This window comes from Sorex fumeus, unplaced genomic scaffold, assembly GCF_029834395.1.
Source record: "Sorex fumeus unplaced genomic scaffold, SorFum_2.1 ptg000002l, whole genome shotgun sequence".
NCBI lineage: Eukaryota > Metazoa > Chordata > Mammalia > Eulipotyphla > Soricidae > Sorex > Sorex fumeus.
Genome location: NW_026606059.1, coordinates 8,576,274 through 8,603,316, shown reverse-complemented (window position 1 = coordinate 8,603,316; position 27,043 = coordinate 8,576,274). Strand labels below are relative to the sequence as shown.

At 42.5% G+C, this 27,043-nt stretch overlaps 1 protein-coding gene across 3 annotated transcripts in view; it reads right to left on the bottom strand.

The window, feature by feature from the left end:
* Positions 1 to 26,100, bottom strand: part of TRIQK (triple QxxK/R motif containing) — an 84,736-nt gene extending 58,636 nt beyond the window's left edge. Inside the window, exons 1-2 of one of the 3 annotated variants that reach the window (XM_056112079.1) lie at positions 25,987 to 26,084; positions 5,040 to 5,198 (exon numbers count right to left, since the gene is read on the bottom strand). The gene's annotated coding sequence lies outside the window, so the exon portion shown is untranslated. Of the gene's footprint in view, positions 1 to 5,039; positions 5,199 to 25,986 lie in introns of all 3 variants that reach the window. The other 2 variants (XM_056112070.1, XM_056112062.1) reach the window with 2 other exon arrangements.
* Positions 26,101 to 27,043: the final 943 nt, after the last annotated feature.

Here is a 27,043-nt window from a genome sequence, read left to right as displayed (position 1 = left end):
ATTTTTTCAGGTCAACAGTTCTAGTATTACATTTTCTGTACTCAGAAGTTGTAATGTTGATGGGATTTCTCACTTCCCACCTGACTTTTCTCTTATTTCTCCCGTATATAAAGTAGGTCGATGTGGTTTCTTCTGTAGAGCGACAGTCTAAAACTTTATAAAGCTGGTTCTGTAATCTAAGCCTCAAATGTTTAATTTGCAATAATTAATTTAACATCCCAGATGTTTAAATAACCTTGGGCTTCAGATTTAATGACCGACAAGAAACATCATTTTAGTGTAGCTGTTTATTTTTTTAAATTAACAATCCAAAAAATCACTTGTAAAAATTTTAAAGAAAGTCATTAAAAAGTAAGCATTCAAATATTTTCTATATTTCCTTTTTAAAAACTAAATTTTATTATCACAGCATACCTATTGTATTTAGAAATCTATAATTTCAAAAATGTAGTAATTCCTAAAGGCACTGAAAAACTACTTTAATAGACTATCCCTTTTTTAAAAAAATAAATTATCACATTCACTAAAAGATGAGGAGGACAGATTATGTTCTATTATGTTTTCTAATGGAAATAGCACTTGCAAAATTCATTTAAAATGTATATATTTTGAAATCTATACATTTTATTTGGACTGGAGCGACAGCACATGGATATGGCATTTGCCTTGCATGCGGCCCACCCGGGTTCCATTCCTCCATCCCTCTCGGAGAGCCTGGCAAGCTACCAAGAGTATCCCGCCTGCATGGCAAAGCCTGGCAAGCTCCCTGTGGCATATCCGATAAACCAAACACAGTAACAACAAGTCTCACGATGGAGACGTTACTGGTGCCCACCCGAGCAAATCGATGAACAACGGGAGGACAGTGCTATAGTGCTATATTTTGAAATTACTGCTGGATACCAAATAAGTTTTGAAAATCATAAATTTCTCAGAGCCACTACAATCTGTACTACAGCTCTAAGTATTCCCACTGCCCGGCATCCTGCCCGAACCGGTAGGCCCTTCCTTCCCAGCAGCTAACGTAGAGTTCTCCTCAGGGCTTCTCCCCACGTCATCTTCCTCTCATCACATAAGTCAGTTTTCCCAAGTCACAGAGAAAACTCAGATCGTTCATATCAGAAGCTTCTTTTCACCCTCTTAGGCACACAAACGAATGCATACACTTAAACGTCTCTATCAATTTGCTCAGACACAGATAAAGCACAAATCAGTACTTAAATATCAGTGTGACGAACGGAATGTTTCTTGCCAAGATTTCTGCCAGGCCCTGGAATTCAGGCTACTACAATCTCCCTCGCCTTTTTGCCCTCTGTTCGCTCTCATCTCCTCTCCCCCTTCTTTCATCCAGGGTCTCACCATCAAGTCTGTCCTTAATGTCTCAGGGCTTCCTCTACCCGCAATCTGTCCTCCAACACTGCTTCCAAAATATGCTCACGAATTAACTCCCATCAAGACATTCTGAAACAGGGGCTGGAGTGGTAGCAAAGGGGGTAGGGCCTCTGCCTTGCACGCGGCCGACCAGGGTTCGATTTACAGCATCCCACATGGTCCCCCGAGAACCACCAGGAGTAATTGCTGAGTGCAGAGCCAGAAGGAATCCCTGACCATCGCCGGGTGTGACCCAAAAAGAAAAAATAAAATTCTGAAACAGATCAGTCAAGGTTTCCCAATATCCGTTTAAGATAGAACTCTAATTCCAAAGTTTATAGTATCATCTAAGCCCTATTTTCTCTCTAATCTCTAAATCAATCTTTGCACGCACACACACACACACACACACACACACACACACACACACACACACACCCCAATGGCTTTAAATTATACAGTACTTTGAAATTAACATAACAGATATGCTTTTGACCATGGTCTTCATTTCACTGAAAATACCTTCTACTCTTTATTCCTTCTTTTCCTTTCTTTTTGTTTTTTTTTCCTTTGGGGGGGGTCACACCCACCCGCTCATTTGGGGCTTTCTCCTGGCTCTGAGTTCAGAGGTTACTCTTGGCAGGGTTCAGGGAACCACAGAGAAGCCAGGAATTGAACCCAGGTCAACTGCACGCAAATCAGGCGATCTACCCACTGTATTATCTCCCCCGTTCCTATGTGATACACCTTTAAAGCAGAAATGAATGGTGGTCTCTGAGATGATTCACATATTTTTCAATTTTCCTTTCCATATGCGTAGTAGGCAGCATTATACTTTGTGGTCCTCCATCTAAATTCGGCAGTTTGGAGCCAGAGAGCTAGTACTGTGGGGAAGTTAACTGCCTTGCATGCGATGTCCTTGGGTTGGAAAGCTAGCACAGGAGTGATTCTTGAGCACAGAGCCAGGAATAAGTCCTGAGCACTACCGAGTGTGGTCCTGAAACCCAAAAAAGGAAAAGTGAAAAACTAATAATAATAAAAATCAATTTGGGCCAGCAAGACACGACAGCGCCGGAGTTAAGGCCTTTGCCTTGCCTGAAGCTAGCCCAGCTCTGTACAAAGTTCCCACAACTTCCACTTGAGCACTGCAGGGTGCGCCCCAAAACCTCTGCCCAATAAAGATAACTTTTAAATAATAAAATTAAACAATTGGCTTTGTCCAGTGAATGTCTAAATGCCACTGCGACTTTTTCCCCTGCTATTACAGAGGTCACAGAGTATAGGCCTCAATGTCTGAGCTCCCCAAGCCTTTCACACCAAACTACCTGAAATGGGTAGACTGTATGAGACAGACACTTGGAGTAGCACGCTGACTTGGGATTACATGTTCCGACAGCCTACACTGGGATTCTTTTTCTAAAGGGTTCTATTTTAGAAACGTTCATGAAGACAACACAGTCTGAATCAAATATTGCTTCTCTTTTTTTTTTGGTTTTTGGGTCATACCCGGCAATGCACAGAGGTTACTCCTGGCTCTGCGAATTACCCCTGGCAGTGCTCAAGGGACCATATGGGATGCTGGGAATTGAACCTGGGTCGGCCGCGTGCAAGGCAAATGCCCTACCCGCTGTGCTATTGCTCCAGCCCCTAAAATATTGCTTCTCTTAAGTGATAAGGATTCTCGTATACTCTCATCCTAACACAACTGTGTAAAAGAAGGGGTGCTGTGATCATCCTTCCCATTTCACACTTGACCGCTGAGGTCAGGGATGTGTTTCATCCCTGTTCATCCCCAACAGGGTCTAGCTGACGGCAAGTCTTGACAATTACTCATTCAGTCATTCCGTTATTCATTCAGCCAGGGCCGAGAACTAGGCTAGATGCTAAAGATAAAGCAAATAAAAACCTGCCCTTGTAAGGACTAATATTCTCATAAAGGATAACTTTATGAAAATTGAATACAATTTTAGAATCTGTTTTATAAGGTAGTGACAAATGCTAAGGAGAAAATATACAGCAAGGGTCTTTAGATGATGATCAGTATCCCAGAGATCAAAAAGACTTTTTAAAAAAAGATCCCAGCAAAAAACATCAGAGACCTAAAACAAGAAAAATCCAACAGAGGGAACAATGCGAAAACTCTGAGAAGGGAAAGTCTGAAAATGAATGACGAAGCAAGCACGGCTGAGCAAATAAGGAACTCCGGTGCATTTGAAGAGCTAGCAGTGGGCCGGGGCTTACAGAGACATACAGGCAGGTTAAACACCTTAACTTTAATCAGACTGAAATGGAGAGCTATTAAAGAATTCTTGGTAGAAAACAGTCATTCATGACAGAATCTAGTGCCATAGTCAACATTTTATGACACATTTTTCATTCCCCACAATATCTGTGAAGCAGAATAAACTAATCAAAAAACATAAATAAATGTTTTATAGCTAATATTTATGCGTATTCAATATGCCATAAAACATAACAACAAGTCTCACAATGGAGACATTACTGGTGCCCACTAGAGCAAATCGATGAACAGTGGGAGGACAGTGCTACAGTACTACAGTGCTTCATTACAGGGGCACTGAGTATACCCAATATATACGATTACCAAAACAAGGGATTGGAAAGATAGTACAGCAGGAGTACTAAGCCCCGCTAGGAGTAAAAACACAGAGCTAGGAATAAGCCCTGAGCACTGTCAGTGTGGCAAAAAAAAGAAGAGCAGGAAGAAGAGAAAGAAGAAGAAGAAGAAGAAGAAGAAGAAGAAGAAGAAGAAGAAGAAGAAGAAGAAGAAGAAGAACAAGAACAAGAAGAAGAAGAAGAACAAGAAGAAGAAGAAGAAGAAGAAGAAGAAGAAGAAGAAGAAGAAGAAGAAGAAGAAGAAGAGGAGGAGGAGGAGGAGGAGGAGGAGGAGGAGGAGGAGGAGGAGGAAGAAGAAGAAGAGGAAGAGGAAGAGGAGGAGGAGGAAGAAGAAGAAGAAGAAGAAGAAGAAGAAGAAGAAGAAGAAGAAGAAGAAGAAGAAGAAGAAGAAGAAGAAGAAGAGCTAAAACTGAGAAGGAGGAAGAGGAGGAGGATATGGAGGAGAGGGAGGAGGAGGAGGAGGAGTAAATGAAGGAGGTGGAGGAGGAAGAGGAGGAGGAGGAGGAGGAGGGGGAGGACGAAGAGGAGGAGGAGGATGGAAGAGGAGGAGAGGATGGAAGAGGAGGAGGAGGGGGAGGAGGAGGAGAAGGAGGAGGGGAGGAGGAGGGGAGGAGGAGGAGAAGGAGGAGGAGGAGGAGAAGAAGGAGGAGGAGAAGGAAGAGGAGGAGGAAGAGGTAAAACTTAGTAAAAGACATTCTAATATTTCAAACACCAAGAGAGATGGAGTACTTAAGGCGGCAACCAATTCTTAAGCAACAATACTTAAACGACATAAGAAGCAAATCAGATACGTACTTAGAGCTCGGTGGCTCTCGGTCCCATGTTTCCTTTATTTTGATTTGCCCAAGTATCACAAAATAAATACAAGCATAAATGTTTTCCCCACTGCAATACTGCCTAACATAAGAAAGAACTAGATTCCAAACTCGAGTTCACTGCCAGACGCAAACAAACCAAAACAAGAAAGAAAGTGACTGAAACAAACCACAAATCAAAACACCTTTTGCCAAATGTTAATCAAACAAACGCACCTTGTGCTGTGTCCTGGATGCTGCCAAGTCTGAACTCTGGCGCCCTGCCAAGGGGTAGGAGGCTTCCAAAGGCGAGATCTTTACGGAGGAAGCTGTGCTCGCATTCTTGGCAAACTGCAGTTCCAGATACCAATAGAATGCTCTTGGTTGCTCTTTTTCCTACTGAAATTCAAAACAGAATATATACAACTATTAAATGGATGAGCTCCAAGTCCCTAATTGTCCACTAAATAAAATCCCCAAGGAAGCACTTCCCAAAGGGTGTTTCTCCCTTTACTAAATCTGTTGTAAGTTCCACGCAATTAAGCTTGTATGATAAAACAAACTTGTAAAACATTGCATACTTGCCCCGTTTTTCACCAGGCCAATTTTCTTAGAAAATTCTAAAATAAGCCTTATAATAGAGAAGCCTGTTAAGTTTACTTGATTGAATGCATTCCAAATTTAAGTTCAGACAGAACCCTTTTCCACTTTTTTGCAGATCACAATTTCATTATAGTTCATTATAGTGATAATCTTAAAAGCAGTAAGAGAATATTCCACAGTATTTGCAATTCAAATATGAACAAAAAGTAGGTGACTGGAATTTACTTTTTTACAACACTTCTACAATAGTAAAAATAATTGTGTTTATCCAACCATCAACTTTTCAGTACATTTTACTTTCTACATGTCCAATAAGACAACAGTGAAAGTAACAATTTAAAAAAAAATCACATTATGAATAATGTATTTATTTCTGTCGAGTATTTACTGAATCTACTTACCTGTTAGTGCGAGGAACTACAATTATATTTAGTTTTTCACTGTGACTGCTCTCACATAGAAAAGAATGTCACATTAAATGATTCCACGCTAATTTCTAATACTAATGCCAGCTCAAAATGTATCACCAAGTATTAAAGAACATTTTGCTAATTCTAATCATTATCACTAAGCACAGCTTGCAAGGGCCAAAAAATATGTGTAAGATGCACAAGAACTCATCTCTAATCCCCAGTACCACTGAGTGTAGTCCTGGGGGACCCTGAGCTCTCTGGGGTAGCTCGAGGGAGCCCCCAAACAGCTAGCTCCCAGCAGCACTGAATCTCCAGACTCGAGCACCCAACCATCTGGTCCAACAGCTGGGCCAAGTAGCACCTCGGGTCCCCCTTGGGAAATTTCCCCACGCCCACCCTGGAAAGCAATGATCACGATTCAGGTCAAGTGACGATATGAAAGCATCATTTTTGAAATAGTGCTAAGGAAAAAGGGTTACTGCAAAAGACTAAAGTTTCGATCACAGAAAAAATGCCTGCAAATTACAGCACTATAGGTTGAAATGACCAAATGCTTACAAGAAAATACAGGAATTAAGCTATAACCTTGGGGCCAGAGGGACTGTAGCCGCGTCTCGCATGCATTGACCCAGGTCTGATCCCCAACACTCCACAGGGTCCCCCCAAGTCTGTCTGAATGATTCCGTGTCCAGAGCCAGGAATAAGCCCTGAGCACAGCCACGTTGTGGCCCAAAAACCAAAAATTTACCAAAAGCTTATTAACCTTGGGTGTCATCAATTATGATACCAAAAGCATTCACAAATTAAAAAAAAATTGATCAGTTTATCAAAGCAATTAAAAAAAAAAAAAAACAACTTTTGTGCTCCAAAGGCCACAGCCAAAAATGTGAAAAGACATGGGCTGGGCACAGAGCCAGGAGTTAGCACTCCTGTGTTATAATTATTATAAATATAAATATTATAAATAACATAATTATAAGTTTATAATATGCCTGTATTTTTTACTATAAGATATACAATACTACCTTGAACACTATTATATCCGAAGGCTTAAGATGAGAGGTGATTTTAAATTCTATAGAGATTTTCAAAATAAATGTGTTAAATTTTGAGAAATTACAAGCATTAATTTAAACACTTTTTAAAATATTTAAGTAAAACATGTTCACCTCCAATTCTCATAACCTTTTATAAGCTATATCTAAGATGGTGACAGCATACAAACATATACACTGCATTTGATTTTAAAGCATTTTTACATATTCAAGAGAAGCCAGATGTATTATCTTTTTACCCTAGAGGTAACTTTTTAATCATCTGAAAATGCATAATGATTTTCTTATTTCATAGTCTGTTCACATAACTTTCTAAGGTTAGCAGTGATTTCTTTATATATTTTTTTCCTCAAGGAAAAATATTTGATGCTACAAATACAACATAAATAGGTATAACTCAGGGCAATTTTTATTCCTGAAGATAGTATTATGGAATTAAAGACTATTAGGGAAGTTTCTAAATTTAATATATTTTAAATTATTAGGTATTACTTTCACAACAATTAAAAAACTATTATTTCATTTTTTATGGAAACGAAAAATGAAATATATCTGGAGAGGTGGAAGGACCCATCTCTTTCCTTTTTCTGCCATTCTCTCTGTCAGAGTTATTATGTGTATGGGGCACAGAGGAATGAATGCAGAATTAAGGCAAAAAATCTGTTTTTACTACAAATGCAAATTCTTGATTTGAGGGCTTTAACTCTCAAGGCTAATTTAAATATAACTACCCTAGGGATTTTTTTCCCAGTAAAGTTCAGCAAAGAGGCAAAAAAAAAAAAAAAAAAGAAAAAAAAAGTCTATTGGAGTGTGCTGCATTTAAAAAGTTTAAGAATCATTTTCTAAAATACTAACCTGATCAGGTTACTATTGTCCTCAACAATCTAAAATGGATCTTCATTGATTACAAACTGAAAACTGACTTGCCTGGCATAGTGTAATCAAGCAGGCCTTTATCATCTCAATTCATGTCCACTATTTTCTTAAACATCTAAATTTTTTTTGCCCACATACATGATCCTATTGGCATCCTTAGTTGCTTAAAAACACATATTCACCTTGCCCTGATGTCACTTTAATCCCAGTCATATCTACCCTGAATTGAGAAAACTTGCTTTGAATGTTACTTTCTTTATAAAATTCAACCATCAATATATGCCAAAATAATATTTGCTGATTAACTGGTATGGAGCCCTATCAATAGCAGTATTTTAAATCACTGTGCTGCCAAGGAAGAAATAAATTTAAAAACATGGCTCTTATTACATTGAAACTTTACTTATAAGTAATAAAATTATAATTTTGGCAATGGGTAAGAGCTTGTATATCAATGACTTAGGCATATTTTTAAAATCTGCTTCAAGTTTTGAATCACAAGGCTTCATTGTTAGCATAAAAAATCAAAAGATAATGAAATCTTATTTAAATTTAGATTGTTGTTAGCAAATTAATTTTTACATTACATATTTCATGTAAGCAGTACTTATCACTGGCTGTAAATGGCTTAACACTGGCTATTTTTAAATAATCATTTAAAGTTATTCCTTTATTGTAGGAGTTGGTATTGCATCTAGGTTGTATCATAACTGTGAAGGTTTGGTTCCACCAACACTGGAGGACAGTTAAATGAGACAAAGTGACAGGTGGAGAGAAAGTGCTTTGGGGGCAGCAGATAGACAAGATTAGGAAATGGAGTTAGGTCCTCAAAGTCATCTCGACTATCTGGTCTCAAAAAGGGTTTTCATAAGGAGAGACAGGAAGCACATTTTAGGAAGGGGGGGTTACAGGCTGGTAGGTGCCAGGGTAATCAAAACATTTAAAAGATTCATTCAAAAGGATATATTCCTTGCAGCACTCAGTACAATTGCTAAGATTTGGAGTCAACCTAGATGTTGAGGTGAGTGAGTGGGTCATGAAGACATACAGATGCACAATGGAATATTACGCAGCTGTCAGGAAGGATGCAATCAGGCAATTCACTGCAACACGGATAGAACTGGAAGATATCGTGTTAAATGAAGAAAGTCAGAATAAGGATAAACACAGGGTATCACTGACATGTAGTATTTAGAATGACAGGGTGAAGGAGAATGAAGGAGGGCAATGATTTAATGGGGGGGAGGAGTGCCCAGTTTACCCCTGGACATGGGGCATAGGAAGGAGAAGGAAAGAAACTGAATGGGAGGGGGAGAAGAGACAAACATATCACAGAGATGGGGGGGAAGGGGTGGGGAGGGGGAGGGAAGGCAGGGATCAAGGGGATTCAGGTACATGGTCAGTGTTACGGAAGGAGAGAGCTTAAATATCCAAGCCAACAACACTGAAATCATGACACCCAAAATTTTAAAGGAGATGAAAACCCTTTAAAGCCAAACTCTTTAATGCCTTTAAAACCCAAGTTGAAAAGGTTCCTGCGAAGAAGGCAGCCTGGGGGTGGGAGAGGCAGGAGAGGCGGGCCATAGGGAGCTGAGGAAGGGATGCTGACCCTGGGGGGTGGAGTTGCTTCTGGAACATTCATGTCAAAAGCTCAACTGTGAAGAACTTTGCAAGACGCGGTGCTTGAATACAACAAAATGAAAATTCACTCGGGCTGGACCCCAGGAGGCACACTTGCAATGTGACAGCAAATGAAGATTTCTGATAAGGGTTCCAGTCGCTTCACTGAGGGAGAGATGTGAGGGACCAGCTTTTCTGGTCTCTGGCACTGAGTTCAACTCCAAATTCGGGGGTGGCGGCCCATTTCAACACCCTGGGTTCATCTTCTCTACCATGACCTTCATAGTCACTGTGTAGCTTGTATAGCAAACTGTTCTATGTCTTGATTTTGATGTTTTGCTTGTTTGTCTGTGTGCTTCCCCAAAAGGCACACAGAGAATAGCTCAGAGTCCCTCCGGAGTGGTTTATAGGTTGCCATCACACAAGAAATACAAACTGCGTGACAGAAAAAAAAATGCTTTAATTTTAAAATGTGGCTGTTTCTTCTTACCTAAAAATGTCTGAAGCCAATCTGGATTTTGTTTCTTGATAATCAAGACAGAGTGCAAAAAGAAAAATGTCCTTTGGAGTGTTCTTTGGAGGGTAGGCACATAATCGAATGAGCATCTCACGGTAAGAAAGAAAAAAATGTATTAACCACATACATCTGCGGATGCCTCCTGTAATGCCTCCATGTACATGGGAAAGACTCAGAAAAACTGAGGAACTGGATAGAAAATTAGTACAGCACCTCCCATGCACCCTGCCCCTAGGCCCGCCAACCCCCGCCCCCCGCCCATGCCCTGGCACCACACAGGGACCCCCTGAGCACGATGTAGATTCACCCTGAGCACAAGCTAGGAGGAAACCTGGAGAACAGCCTGGGTGTGGCCCCAAAACAAAAATTAAAAAACAAACCCAAGTAAAGTTCCCAGAGTCCATCTTTGGGTCAGCTTACCTGGAGCAGAGGATAACTGGCAAGAAGGGGAAGGAGGAGAGGGGAGAAAACCAAAGAAAGCAGAGAGGAGTAAGAGTACTGGAAAGTCCTGATGAGGAGACGGAGGCCTTCACCACAGGGCTGGCGCATGCAGGAGAGACGCACAGGGAAAAGCATTTCCATCCATCCGGGTCAGCCTCCAGCCTGCCCCCTGCACCCGCTCTACGAAACGAACCTCTGGCCAAAGACAGAATTTGGAAAGGCGGATTTTTCTCTCCGATAGTCATATACTCGCTTCCTTTCTCCCTCCATCCGTTTTCCTCTGTATTTCTCCTCACCCCCAGGCCACTCTCTCTGGATTTTCTTCTTTCTCACTATGATGGGAATGTTTCTTGGCATCGTCTGTTACATCTTCCCTGAAATAAAAGTCAGGTTTCTGCTCGTGGGCTTTCTTCAGATCAACATTTTGACTTCCAGCTCTTTATTTTTTTTTTCCTCACAGACTATGTTCTCTCCTTTAGAAACGACTAACCCATATTTTAACCTCTTCTTCAGAAACTTCATATATTCGTAGAGAGGACCTGATTCTTCACTCCACCTGGACAACCATTTTATTACTTAAATATTCTAGCTGGGCAAACTTTGGTTTGGAGATCTATTCCTCAAATTGATTAAACTTTCCCAGCAATTTTTCTCTTTACTGCCCCAAACTGGTCTTAATGTTATTGTGTGCAGAATCACATGGTCTACATTCTAATTCCCAGAATGTATAAATGTTACCTTCCATGGCAAATGAACTTTGTTAATGTACTTAAAGAATCTGGAAATAAGGAAATTATCCTGGATAATCCAGATGGATTTTAAAAATCGGTAACTTTTCATAACTATGGCTGAGAAAAACATTATTTCAGAATAGTCAGAGATGCAACAAAGATGGAAGAAGGCCATGGAGTATGGAGATCTTTAGAAGCTAGCAGCACTGTAGCACAGTCATCCCCTTGTTCATCAATTAGCTCAAGCGGGCACCAGTAACGTCTCCATTGTGAGACTTGTTGTTACTGTTTTGGGCACATCAAGCACGCCATGGGCAGTTTGCCAGGCTCGGCCATGCGGGCGGGATACTCTTGGTAGCCTGCTGGGCTCTCTGAGAGGGACAGAGGAATCGAACCCAGGTCTGCCCCATGCAAGGCAAACGCCCTACCTGCCGTGCTATCGTTCCAGTCCTAGTAAAGACAAGAAATTCTCTCTCAGAACCTCCAAAAAGGAATTAAGTTTAGCACAATGAAAAAAGTGTCAGAATTCTGAATTACAAAAATCTAAGATACGGAATTTGTACTGTTTTAAAACATTAACTCTGAGGGATCACATTACAACAAAAACATTAAATAAAAGTAGTTCATGTGCTTTCAGTCATTTTCTGTCACTGTTTTACCTAAATAATTTCCTACCGCTATTAAATGATATTTCTAATGGAATTTTCCTCTCCATGGAGGTCATGTACTCTTATATCTGTTACATGTCATAGGATTTCCGAAAAGTTCTTCTTAGACTTAAAATTCTTTCTACATTGTCACTGGTACATCTTTAAGGATCCTGAGGAATGCTAAAGAGATCCCTGAGCAGAGTCAGGATTAAACCCTGAGCACTGTGGGGTGTAACCCAAACTATTCCCCACCATCACAAGGAAAAATAATTGTAATTGTAATGAGAAACAAGAAGATCCCCTTTAAATGCATACCTTCCCCTATGAAAAATCTGGCATGCTTCTCCCCAGAGAATCACTGCACTGAATCACTGTGATAAGAAAAATGTTATGATACTCAAGCATATTAGCCAGAAAAATGATAGGAAATTGTATCTTTATGACCCTTTTCTATTACTGATAAGAAACTTGACTTCTGGAAATGTTAAAAAACTTACAACTAATGTATCTATTGCTGAAGTAAACTTGTAATGCAGAATTCGGACTTTGTCTCAGATATGCATCACTGTCACTGTCACTGTCCTCCCATTGTTCACCGATTTGCTCGAGCGGGCCCAGTAACATCCATTGTGACACTTGATACTGTGTTTGGCATATCAAATAAGTCATGGGTAGCTTGCCAAGCTTTGCCTTGCGGGCGAGATACTCTTGGTAGCTTGCCGGGCTCTCCAAGAGGGGCGGGGGAATCGAACCAGGTTGGCCAGGTCAGCCACGTGCAAGGCAAATGCCCTACCCGCTGGCCTATCACTCCAGCCCTCAGTTTATTATTACAGATCGGAAAACAGTAGAATATACTTAACTTTCCTGTGCATTTTGTTATGTTGTTAATCTATTTGGCCTACTATTTTTGCAACTATTTTCACAATAAAATAAAGAAATAAACTACTTTATTCCTGTCACAGTTACATTTCAGCAACTTTTATGTTACTACAAAACAGAAAAGAGTCGTGAATTTATGTTACGTTTCCATCTGGAGCTATAGCATAGCGGTAGGGCGTTCGCCTTACAAGCGGCCAACATGGCCAACCCGAGTTCGATTCCTCCACCCCTCTCGGAGAGCCCGGCAAGCTACTGAGAGTATTCGATATGTCAAACACAGTAAAAACAAAGTCTCCAATGGAGACGTTACTGGGCCCGCTCGAGCAAATAGACGATCAACGGGAGGGCCTTTACCTTTACCTTCCATCTGATGATCCAAGAAAGAAGTCTCCTCTTCAGAAATTAAATATTCACGTAATAAACTTCCTTCTTCATCCTAAATGTACCAGCTAGTTTTTATTAATTTAATATTCTATGTTGCCAAGTGCTGTTCAAACACAGAGTATTTATCCTGGAGTATAGAGTATTTGTTTTATTATTATTTAACGTTGAAAACTCAAGAGGTGAACAGCCAGAGAAAAGCAGCAGGATTCAACTTGCACACAATGCCTTGCACCCAATTAACACTGCTTCGGTCTCAGGAACAGCTGATGGTCCCCTGAGCACCACCAGGAGTGATCTCTGAGCACAGAGCCAGGAATAAGCCTTGAGCAACACCAGGTACAGCTAAAACTCCCTCCCCATAAGGTAACTCAGATTTATCAAAATACTTATATTTCTACCATCTAAGAAAGGACTTAAGGGGGCAGGGAGATGGTTCAAATGGCCGGATCAAATGCTTTACATGAAGGAGCCCCAGGTTGTACCCCTGGCATTGCATGGTTCCCCAACAGGTCTGGGAGTGACCACTGAGCACTGCCAAGATTCATCCAAAAACAGAAATGAAGAGGAAGGATTAATCATCTGTAATAGGTGTAAAAAGATTTAGCTCCAGGACTGTGATCTGTTTGGTATAAGTGTGATGAGGATACCACAGACAATCATGCAATAAAAGTTCCATTAAGTTATTTTAGTTATTTGGGAAACAAAATTTTCATCCTCTATAAGCCTCTACTAAGAGTACCTTTACTCAGACCATCAAACTTGGAGCTTGATCTGCAGAGCACCCAAACACAGCTCTGCATAAACGAGCCTTGAGAGATATCGGGGCACCCTCACGTCTGCATGAACCAACTCCCATTGACACCGTTGTTCTCAATGAGGCACTGAGCAACAGAGTGAAAAAGGATGGTAACTCTCCAGGTGACACGATATTTAACAGCCCTAAAACTTGAGGCTCTCAGAAGTCACTGTCACCTTCTTTTAAGACATGTGAATTTTAAGACAGATACACACACACACACACACACACACACACACACACACGCCAAAGGCATCACCCCCATGAAAGCAACAGCAACACAATAACGGACCAGATCTCAGATCCATTCTATATTGCCTGCTTCTCAACAGATCTATCTGGTTCCCAGCTGAAATCTATTGTTCTCTATTCAACCAATAGTACTGCTAATCTATTATAAATCTGTAAACACTCAAGGTTTGCTCTCTTATATTTCCCTCTGTTCTGTGAACCATAAAGAACAGTAATCTGAGTAAATGTATCTTCTCTGCAAACTGAAATTTTCACTCAGCTGGACTAAAGTCTAGACTCTGATAAAGTGAACTGAGCAAGAAACAGAAAACAAGTACTAGCTTTTATTTTTTTGGATCCCCACTTGAAGCACTATCCTAAATCGGTTCTTTAATAACAAGGCAATATTTGTTACGAAAGCAGTACACAAGGACAATAATAAAGCATTCCTGCTTATAAATTTAAGAGAGGGCATTAGCTATTATGTATTGATCCCCTAAAAACTCTAATTTCATTGGAAAGCTTTCTCCAACCCATTTGTCTTTATTTCAATTTCTCTACCGGAATTAAAGTGCTTTGAATAAAGGAAATAAAGTCAAATAATAGACATCTGGAAGAAAATTACATAAAGAAACATCAGGTACCCTTTTACACTTTTACATTTATTATCAAGCAACCTATTTTTCTCTGCAGTTTTTTTTAACTTATCTAAAGATCATAGCTAATAACGTCATCTTCTTTCTTTGATGAAGGAATTTGAGCAAAGATAATAACTATATTGCAGTCTTCTATTTGAATACAGAAATAGAAAAAGAGCAAGTGCAGAATTAACCACAATATGCTTTAGCCACAGAAATTAGAAAATTATAAATGATCATTCACTTAGGTGAAGAAATATTCTAAGAGTCACTAGCATGTACTAAAAAGTAATCAGCTTTTGTTTTTCTAAAATGCACTCTGATAGAAGAGAAAGTTTTGTTTAATATTTACCTCAAAAATACAAGTGAACATTCTCCTATGTTTGGCAATAACTGCTCTTTTCACTTATTTAAATATAAAAATATGCTTTAAAAGAATGGTAAAAATGCATTTGGAATAAAAACAGCTTTCATTCACCTGGGGAACATAAAGTAACAAAATAGGAGACTAACACCCAAGAATGGCCGAGATTAGTACCAGGAATTTTACTCTATGGCTTGGAGGCCAACCACACATGCTAGGGGAAAAGGGAGCTCAGATAGAGAAGGGAGCACCAAGTGAAGGGTGTTGGGAGGATCCTCCCAGGATGGGAGAAGTATGCTGAAAGTAGACTATAGACCAAACATGACTGCCACTCAATGCCTCTTTTGCAAAACACAACACCCAAAAGGAGAGAGAGAACAAAAGGAAAAGCCTTGCCACAGTGGCAGGGTGGGATGAGGGGGAATGGGGGTAGGAGGGATACTGGGACCCGTGGTGGTGGGAAATGGGCACTGGTGGAGGGATGGGTATTTGATCACTGTATAATTGAAACCCAAGCAAAAAAAGTTTGTAAGTCTACAACTGTACCTCATGGTGTTTCACTAATAAAAATTATATTAAAATTTAAAAAAAAAAGCTTTCATGGTTTTCAAAGGCAGCAGCCATTTATTGAATATTGGTAGCGCCTGTTTGCTAGATGCTAAGAGATAGTGTCTGAAGACTGTGAATTAAGTTAAACTATGATAAAAGATACTGGAAGGAAGAAAAAGAATCAAACTTTGCTCCTAGCTATGAAGCTCCAGATATGTTACTCAGTCACCTTATTGGGTGAGACAAGAAAGAATAATTTTCCTTATCTCCCAAGAAACACTGAAAATGAGTTTTCTTTAGCTAAGGTCCACATATGCTTCAGAGTGTGCGTCTTTCTAAGAACTCTCTGGAACTGTTGGCTTCTCAGAGTGCTATGACACCAACGAGGTGATTCGCCATTAAATTAGAAAATCAACATTCAATTCCAACAGGTACAGCCCGCCCCCAAGGGCCTGGGTTCCTCTCTGGGCACGCGCAGCTAGAAACAGCCCCGAGACAGCCGGTTTTCAACCCCTGAGCCGCGTGGGACAAGCACAGAGGCCCAGCTCTGGGCAACAAAGCTGAACGGCTCCAATTCCAACAGGTACAGCCCGCCCCCAAGGGCCTGGGTTCCTCTCTGGGCACGCGCAGCTAGAAACAGCCCCGAGACAGCCGGTTTTCAACCCCTGAGCCGCGTGGGACGGGCACAGAGGCCCAGCTCTGGGCAACAAAGCTGAACGGCTCCAATTCCAACAGGTACAGCCCGCCCCCGAGGGCCTGGGTTCCTCTCTGGGCACGCGCAGCTAGAAACAGCCCCGAGACAGCCGGTTTTCAACCCCTGAGCCGCGTGGGACGAGCACAGAGGCCCAGCTCTGGGCAACAAAGCTGAACGGCTCCAATTCCAACAGGTACAGCCCGCCCCCGAGGGCCTGGGTTCCTCTCTGGGCACGCACAGCTAGAAACAGCCCCGAGACAGCCGGTTTTCAACCCCTGAGCCGCGTGGGACGAGCACAGAGGCCCAGCTCTGGGCAACAAAGCTGAACGGCTCCAATTCCAACAGGTACAGCCCGCCCCCGAGGGCCTGGGTTCCTCTCTGGGCACGCGCAGCTAGAAACAGCCCCGAGACAGCCGGTTTTCAACCCCTGAGCCGCGTGGGACGAGCACAGAGGCCCAGCTCTGGGCAACAAAGCTGAACGGCTCCAATTCCAACAGGTACAGCCCGCCCCCAAGGGCCTGGGTTCCTCTCTGGGCACGCACAGCTAGAAACAGCCCCGAGACAGCCGGTTTTCAACCCCTGAGCCGCGTGGGACGAGCACAGAGGCCCAGCTCTGGGCAACAAAGATGAACGGCTCCAATTCCAACAGGTACAGCCCGCCCCCGAGGGCCTGGGTTCCTCTCTGGGCACGCGCAGCTAGAAACAGCCCCGAGACAGCCGGTTTTCAACCCCTGAGCCGCGTGGGACGAGCACAGAGGCCCAGCTCTGGGCAACAAAGCTGAACGGCTCCAATTCCAACAGGTACAGCCCGCCCCCAAGGCCCTGGGTTCCTCTCTGGGCACGCGCAGCTAGAAACAGCCCCGAGACAGCCGGTTTTCAACCCCTGAGCCGCGTGGGACGGGCACAGAGGCCCAGCTCTGGGCAACAAAGCTGAACGGCTCCAATTCCAAACAGGAGACATTCCCAACTCCTCGCCCACTGCCAGGGACTCTTTCCGGAGCCGCGGCCGCTGACTCGGCCGCAAAATATTTTCCCACTACATATGCCATAGGAACCATAAGCTAACTTCTTAGATGGAAACTTCTCTATTTTAGCTCAGCCACTAGAAATACAGTTGCCAATAACTCATAAGCCTATCTTAACTCACACTGCATATCAAGCAGAATAGTAACACTGAACGTGAAGGACTAAACCACACCTCTCACAATGGTAAAGTAACGCAAAAGCCCACCAAACATTCATATTGAAGAGTCTAGCCCAGATGACACCAACAGTACTGTAGTGTTAGACAACCTCTCTGACAAGGAATTCAGAAGGGAGCTACTTAGGATGCTTAGGGAATTAAAAGAAACAATGGAAAGCAATGCCAATAGAAGACAAGAGGATCTGAAGGCAGAAATGAGGAAAATGCAATCAGAAATGTCAGACCTGAAAAATCTCGTAGGCGAATTGAAAAGTTCAGTGGAAGGCCTCAGCAGCAGAGTAACAGCGGCTGAGAACAGAATCAGTGAGCTCGAAGATGAAGTTCAGAGACTCTCCCGAAAAGAGCAGAAAATGGAAAAGAGACTCACAATTCGGGAACAGATGGCAAGAGAAGATCGTGATGAAGCCAAGAGGGGTAACATAAGAATTATTGGAGACCCAGAGGGACAGGAAGAAAACCTCGATGAAGAAGAAACTGTCAAAGACATCACTGCTACAACATTTCCAGAGCTGAAGAAAACTTGTGACCACATTCAGGAGGCCCGAAGGGTACCAGCTAGAAGAAATCCGAATAAAAATACCCCAAGACACATTCTGATCAAAATGACCAAAACCTTAGACAGAGACAAAATTCTGAAAGCAGCAAGATCGAAGAAAGAAATCTCTTACAAAGGAGCATCCTTAAAATTCACAGCTGATTTTTCTGATGAAACCCTCAGGGCCCGAAAACAGTGGTGGGACATAGTGAAAAAACTCAATGAAATAAATGCCTCACCAAAAATACTTTACCCAGCGAGATTCTCATTCATAATAGAAGGAACAACACACAGTTTCACAGACAAACAACAGCTCAGGAACTTCATAGACTCAAAACCATGGTTACAAGAACAACTAAATGGGCTACTTTAAGGCAAGAAAGGCCCCTCAAATACACCAAATTTTAACAGAACAATGGGACAAAATCCCATAACAATAATCTCTCTCAATGTCAATGGGCTAAACGCACCAATTAAAAGACATAGAGTGGCAGGATGGATTAGAAAATTGAACCCAACATTCTGCTGCCTGCAAGAAACGCATCTCAATAGTCAAAGCAAACACAGACTCAGAGTCAAAGGCTGGAAAACAATCCTACAGGCAAACAGCTCCCATAAAAAAGCTGGGGTAGCCATCCTTATATCAGACCACATTGATTTCAGAGTGAGGAAGGTCATAAGAGACAGTGAAGGCCATTACTTATTGATCAGAGGATCTGTACAACAGGAAGAACTTACAATAATAAATGTATATGCACCTAATGAGAGACCAGCAAAGTACTTAAAACAACTACTCATAGATTTGGAAAAAGACATCAATAGCAACACAATACTAGTGGGAGACTTCAACACTGCTTTGTCACCTCTTGATAGATCAACCAGACTCAAGCTTAGCAAGGACATACTTCATTTGAGGGAAACAATGGAAGAAAGGGACTTAGTAGATATATACAGGACACTTCATCCACAAAAAGCTGAATACACATTCTTCTCAAGCGTACATGGAACATTCTCCAAGATAGACCACATGCTGAGCCACAAAACATGCCTCCATAAAATTAAGAAGGTAGAGATTGTATCAACAATCTTCTCAGACCATAATGCGCTGAAATTAGAAGTAAATCACACACAAAAACAGAAAACTAAATCAAACACCTGGAAATTAAACAGTGCACTATTGAACAACGAGTGGATTAGACAGGAAATCAAAGAGGAAATCAAAAGATTCCTAGAAACGAATGAAAATGAGAACACGAGTTACCAAAACTTATGGGACACAGCAAAGGCTGTGTTAAGAGGAAAGTTTATAGCTCTACAAGCATTCCTCAGGAAGGAGGAACGAGCACACATAAGTAACCTAACCTCACAGCTTAAGAGCTTGGAGAAGGACCAAAAAAAGGAGCACAACCCGAACAGGAGAAAGGAAATAATAAAACTCAGAGCAGAGATTAACGGGATGGAAACCCAAAAAACAATCCGAAAGATCAATGAAACCAAGAGCTGGTTCTTTGAGAAAATTAACAAGATCGATAAGCCTCTAGCAAAACTCACAAAGAAAGGGAGAGAGAAAACCCTAATAAACCGAATCAGAAATGAAAAGGGGGTCATTACAACAGAAACCACAGAAATTCAGAGGATCCTCAGGGAGTACTTTGAGAAGCTTTATGCCACGGAACATCAAAACCTCGAGGAAATGGATAAATTCCTAGACTCCTACAGACTCCCAAGGCTGAACCAAGAAGACCTGGAATACCTGAACAGACCTATCACCATCAAGGAAATTGAAATGGTAATAAAAAGTCTCCCCAAGCACAAAAGTCCTGGCCCGGATGGATTCACTAGTGAATTCTTCCAAATCTTTAAAGAGGACTTACTCCCAATACTCTTTAAGCTTTTCCACGAAATTGAAATATCAAAAACACTTCCAAACAGTTTCTACGAAGCAAATATCACACTGATACCAAAAGCAGACAGAGATACCACAAAGAAAGAGAATTACAGGCCGATATCCCTGATGAACACAGATGCAAAGATCCTCAACAAACTACTAGCAAATAGAATCCAACTACTCATCAAAAAGATCATACACCATGACCAAGTAGGATTCATCCCAGGGATGCAAGGATGGTTCAACATTCGGAAATCAATCAACATAATCCACCATATCAACAAAAGAAAAGATAAAAAGCATATGATCATATCAATAGATGCAGAGAAAGCATTTGATAAGATCCAGCACCCCTTTATGATGAAAACCCTAGCCAAAATGGGTATAGAGGGGACCTTCCTCAACATAATTAAAGCCATCTACCACAAGCCTACAGCAAGCATCATCCTCAATGGGGAAAAACTGAGAGCCTTCCCTCTAAGATCAGGGACGAGACAGGGATGCCCACTCTCTCCACTGCTGTTCAATATAGTACTGGAAGTACTTGCAATAGCGATTAGGCAGGAAAAAGATATTAAGGGCATTCAGGTAGGAAAGGAAGAAATCAAGCTCTCACTATTCGCAGATGATATGATACTCTACTTAGAGAACCCAATAACTTCCACCAAAAAACTCTTAGAAACAATAGACTCGTATAGTAAAGTTGCAGGTTATAAAATCAATACCCAAAAGTCCATGGCTTTCCTATACGCAAACAGTGAGAGAGAAGAAAGCAACATGAAAAAAACAATCCCATTCACAATTGTGCCCCAGAAAATCAAGTACCTAGGAATCAGCTTAACTAAGGAAGTAAAGGACCTGTACAAAGAAAACTACAAAACGCTACTTCAGGAAATAAAAGAGGACATGAGGAAATGGAAAGATATCCCCTGCTCATGGGTCGGGAGACTTAACATTGTCAAAATGGCAATACTACCGAAAGCATTGTATAAATTCAATGCAATCCCTATAAGGATACCCATGACATTCTTCAAAGAAATGGAGCAAACACTCTTGAAATTTATATGGAACAATAAGCCCCCACGAATAGCTAAAGCAATTCTTGGGAAAAAGAAAATGGGAGGAATCAACCTCCCGAACTTCAAACTGTACTACAAAGCAGTAATAATTAAAACAGCATGGTACTGGAACAAAGGCAGAACTGCAGACCAATGGAACAGGGTTGAATACACTGACATCTCTCCTCAATCATATGCTCATCTAATCTTTGATAAAGGTGCAAGTAATGTGAAGTGGAGTAAGGAAAGCCTCTTTAATAAATTGTGTTGGCATCACTGGACGGCTACATGCAAAAAAATAGGCTCAGAACTCTGCCTAACACCATGTACAAAAGTAAGATCAAAATGGATTAAAGACCTCAACATCAGACCAGAAACCATAAGGTACATTGAAGATAAAGTTGGCAAAACCCTCCATGACATTGAAGCTAATGGTATCTTCAAAGATTCCACGCCACTGGCCGACCAAGTGAAAACAGAGATAGATAAATGGGACTATCTTAAACTAAGAAGCTTCTGCACCTCCAAAGAAACAGTGACCAAAATACAAAGACAGTCTACAGAATGGGAAAGGATATTCACCGAATACACATCTGACAAGGGGTTGATATCCAGGATATACAAAATACTGGTTAAACTCCACAAGAAGAAAACATCCAACCCCATCCAAAAATGGGGCAATGAAATGAACAGAAACTTTCTCAAAGAAGAAATCCGAATGGCAAAAAAGCACATGAGAAAATGCTCTACATCATTAATCATCAGGGAGATGCAGATCAAAACCACAATGAGATACCATCTCACACCTCAGAGACTGGCCCACATTCAAAAGAACAAAAGCAACCGATGCTGGCGTGGATGTGGCGAGAAAGGGACACTCCTTCACTGTTGGTGGGAATGTCCACTGGTTCAGCCCTTCTGGAAAACAGTATGGACGATTCTCAAAAAATTAGAAATTGAGCTCCCATTTGACCCAGCAATACCACTCCTGGGAATATATCCCAGAGAGGCAAAAATGTATAGTCGAAGTGACATCTGCACTTGTTTGTTCATTGCAGCCCTCTTTACAATAGCCAGAAACTGGAAGAAACCTGAATGCCCAAGAACAGATGACTGGTTAAAGAAACTTTGGTACATCTACACAATGGAGTACTATGTAGCTCTTAGAAAAGATGAAGTCATGAAATTTACATACAAGTGGTACAATATGGAAAGTATCATGCTAAGCGAAATGAGTCAGAAAGAGAGGGATAGACATAGAAAGATTGCATTCATCTGGGGGATATAAAGTAACAAAGTATGAGATTAATACCCAAGAATAGCTGAGATCAGCACCAGGAGGATTACTCCATAACTTAGAGGCCAGCCGGGTATCCTAGAGGAAAGGGCTATTCAGATAGAGAAGGGAGCACCAAATAAAGGATGTTTGGAGGATCCTCCCAGGAGGGGAGATGCATGTCGAAAGTAGACTATGGACTGAACATGTTTGCCACTCAATGCCTCTTTTGCAGACCACAACACCCAAAAGGAGAGAGAGAACACAGGGGATTGCCCTGCCACAGAGACGGGGGGATGGGGGGATGGGGGTGGGAGGGATATTATCCATGGTGGTGGAAAATGGGCACTGGTGGAGGGATGGGTATCTGATTATTGTATAATTGAAACCAAAGCACAAAAAATTGTAAATCTACAACTTTAAAAAAAATAAAATAAAATAAAGGGGGAAAAAAAAAAAAAAAAGAAAATCAACATTCCCATCCTTTCAGGCATATGGATACTCGAAGGCTGGGGGGGGGGGGGGGGGGGAGGCATAAAAACAGTCATCCGAGGGGAAAAGTATCATCGACGATATCCGACTGCTACCTAATCAGAATCAACAAAGAATGAAAAACAGATAAATTAGAGTTTTCCTCATTTATTAATGTTCCAAGGACAAAAGAAGAAATTACAAGTTAGACGATGCATGAAGAAGATATGAAGAAGATGATGGACTAGGAAGAACTTGCGTTTACTTCCTCCCACGATTACGACAAATCTTTAACTCAATATGAATTCATCCGCTCAGAAATACACCCAGAACAATACAGTCTCTAGAACAAAAAATTAAAAAGTACCAACCCGATGGAGAGAAAAACAAGATATAGTCTCACCAAACGAGAAGCACCAACCTAGGGGCAACGAGGCTCAATCTAGAACTGAGATCTAACATGTAGAATTTCTCTCTGGAGGGCTGGGGAAGAGTTGTGTCTGGTAGCTAGCACTGCACGGAAAACCTCCAACCCAGCATAGCAGAGGTTCCGGGAACTCCTGCTTTGAGGGCCAGAAGGAAGTGAGCGCAGCAAAGCTCAGAAAAAGGCTGAGAACTCAGACTCACTCACCAAGAGAACCAATTCACAAGAAAATAAAAGATCTATCACAAACCTCCAAGAAACAAAGTTGAGGGTTGGATGTTTTCTCTGGTGAATTCAAACATACATCCAAAGACCTAACGGCATCTTTCTCAAACGTTTTCATAAAATCAAAAAGGAGAAAAGGTTTCCTAATTCAGATTATTAGCTCAGCATTAAGTGGATGAAGGGAGGAAGGAAGGGAGGGAGGGAGGGAGGGAGGGAAGGAAGGAAGGAAGGAAGGAAGGAAGGAAGGAAGGAAGGAAGGAAGGAAGGAAGGAGGTCTGAAGTGATAGCACAGTGGGTAGAACGTTTGCCTTGAATGAGGCCGACCCAGGTTCGATTCCCAGGATCCCTGAGCACTGCCAGGAGTAATTTCTGAGTGCAGAGCAAGGAGTAACCCCTGAGTATTGTCGGGTGCAATGCAAAACAAATAAATAAAGGGAGGGAAGGAAGGAAGGAAGGGAGGGAGGTAGGGAAGAAGGAAGGAAGGAAGGAAGGAAGGAAGGAAGGAAGGAAGGAAGGAAGGAAATTACAGGTCAAAAGGTCATATCTTTGAAGATCAATGACGCAAAAATTCCCAACAAATTTTTTCCAAACAAAATTCAACAACATATCAAAAAGGTTGCATATCACAATTAAGTGGGAGTCATTCCAGGTGCCATAAAAAGATGGCTCAAAATGCAGAAATCCATCACAAATGAAAGATTTTTTAAAAATCAACAAACGAAAGATTCAAATGCAGGGTTGGAGAACAGGCAGGGCTTAAGGGGCTGCACACTGCCCACCCAGGTTTCGACTCTTCACAGTCTGACCCTGATGCACTGCTGCAGGAATGTGAATAGGTACAAATCCAACAGAGGAAGAACAAAGTAATTTTTTAATAAAACCAAACTAATTATTTTTAAAATAATTTAAAAAAACTGTCAAATGATTCAACTTCATTTATGAGTATTTATTAGAATATGAAAACATTAACTCAAAAAGATATGCACCCCAATATAGAGCGGCACTATTCACAACAGCAAAGAGAAACAGCTGGGTGTCCAAGATTTAAAAAAAATTATAATAAAACTGGATAAAGATGTAGGATCTATACACAGTGGAATTATACTCAGCTAGAAAAAAGGGTGAAATCTGGCCATCTGGACAGACAACATGGATATACCTTAAGGGAATTGCACTAAATGAAATAAGTTTGATGAAAACAACAAATACCATATGATTTTAGTCATTTGTGGAACATAAAGAAACAAAGCAAGCAAACAAACAAAAACCAAGGCAAACTCAGACTCTGAAGCAGAATGGTAGAAACCAGAGGGGAAATATCTGGGCTGGGAGACAGACATACAGAAATGAACTGCCTGTGGTGGAAGGTGTCTGGATAAACTGAGGCAGGGTGGTGTGACAGACCTAGTTAAGGGGAGGAACTGTCAACCAGAAATTCAATTAAAAGAAGAAAAAAAAAGGGAAAATCTCAAAGCTCTTTACTCTTAATTGTGCTTCCAAACTCTGATCCTACACACAAAGACTCAAGTGTACCAGTCAAACCTGACACCCAGGAAGTTCACTACCTGAATACCTTCAGAATCAATGAGCCCTCCTTACATTTTGCAGATCAGTGGCCTCACTTTACAGATGCAGAACCAGTTCTGAGGATTATTGACCCAGGCGGGCAAACAGAACCCTGCCCACCTCCGGGGCTTCCAGGTCAAGGTTCTCCCAGGTGTTAACCAGCAGGGCAGGTTTCCCTCTCCTGGATTGGGCCGACCTGAGGACATCAAAGCGAAGCTCCCATGGGCTTCTCTTGGAAGGCTTTGTCCTGCTGCATCCCTGGGGCCAAGGGCTAGGGGCAAGGAGGACCCTGGGGATATGCTGATCAGGAGTCACCCAGTGCAATTAGTCACTGGGCAAGGGCACAATGCAGGCCTGGAGTGGGCAGTGGCTTTGGGGGTTACCAGGCACGCCCCCCTTTCACATGAGCGGGGAGGCGAGGAAGGTCCTGAGAGAATGGCCTTGAGAGCCTAGGAAGCCCACCGAAGTCAAGGAGAGGGGATACTCTGCATCTCGCAACCTGTATCCTCTCTGCCCTCTTCCTGCCACGTCCCTCTGGACCAGCATCACTGGGCAGCCGGAAGAGCCACCCCGCCCCTCCATCCCCGCCCCCCACCAGGGAAACGTCCGCATCTATCTGTCTCCCCCCATCCACCCCACCCCAAGGAGGGGACGCAGAACGTGGGGCGCGGGGTGGGGGGGTGGGACATCCACTAGGAAGCCGGGAGCGTGGCACTGGAGGGGAAAAGGCCAGGCCGCGGCTTGACGGACAGCGCGTGCGGCCAATCGGCAGCCGGGCGGTCGGTAGGCGGGGCTACGGTTGCCAAGGGCCCGCGGCCCGCGCCGGACACGCCGGCAGGGCGGGAAGCCGGGCACCGTCGGGGACGCGGGCGGGCACACCCCCTCGGGGCTCGGACCCGCGGCCCGGCGAGCTGCCTCGGCACGGGGATTGGGTCCTGGACGCCTCGAGGGACCGACTGGGATGCCCGGGCGCCCGGGGCCAAGCGTCCCTCCGCGCGGCCAGGGGCGGAACTGAGCGTCCCCGAAAACGCTTGGCCCGCGATCACAGCCGGGCCCCCCAGTCCAGTCCCCTCGCCCCTGCCGGACTCACACACACACACCTCAGCGCAGCCAAGAAAAGGGCCCGCCAACTTCTTGTCCTGCTGGGAACGGTGCTGTCCACGGTGCTGTCACTCAAGGGCGGGGGCGGGACGAGGCAGCCGCACTCCCGCGGCTCCCAGTGGGCGGCCCGGGGAGGGGGCGGGGCCCCGCGGGAGAGGGGCGGGGCCAGGCCGCGCGCTGCGCTGCCATTGGTCGGCCGCTCTCCCGCTCCGCGGTCCTGCCGGCACACGCGCGGGCCCAGGTGCCTCGCATCCTTTGGATGCTGCTCCGGGCCGCTGGTACCTGTCCCAACTCGCAGCCTGTTGGTGGGAGTGGAAAAGAAGGACCGCAGCTTGGTTTTTGTTTTGTTTTGTTTTGTTTCAAATCTATAAAACGCACTATCTTTGATGGTCAAGATATTATTAGCCTTAACATCTTTAATGTTATTTAACATTATAATCTTTAATATTCAAGACGTCCACCTCCATTGATCTACATTGGTCTTCTGGTAGCGTCCCTACACGTTAATGAAAATAATAGAGTTTAAGCAGTGTGCATCTGCGTCTGTCTGTGTTTTATTAAGAAATGAATCCATTTCAGAAAGGTCAATCCTGAAATGGGATCAACAAGTATGACTTGGAGGTACCCAGTGCCAGCTACTAAATGGGGATGAAACTACTTTATTGGCTCTTATTTAGCGAACATTTGACATATGTATACCTTTTGCAAGTCTTATGACATCCATAAGATGTTACTATCCGCGACCTATGACAAATAAGACTGAGATTCACAAGTTACATTTATTCATCATTAAAAGTAAAACGTGTTTTTGGACATTATTTTCATGAAGTGAGTAAAAATTAAAATTCTTTTTAAAAGTGCACAACTTCCAATTTTAATTTTTTTCTTCTCCAAGTATGTCACTTTGCTAATGACCAAACTATCATGTCTGTTTTTCAAGTCTTTAGAAAGATAATTTAGCACTGTTAGAACTGTCTTCTCATTGTTCATCAGTTTGCTCCAGTGGGCACCAGTAATATCTCCATTGTGAGACTTGTTGTTAAAGAAAAATA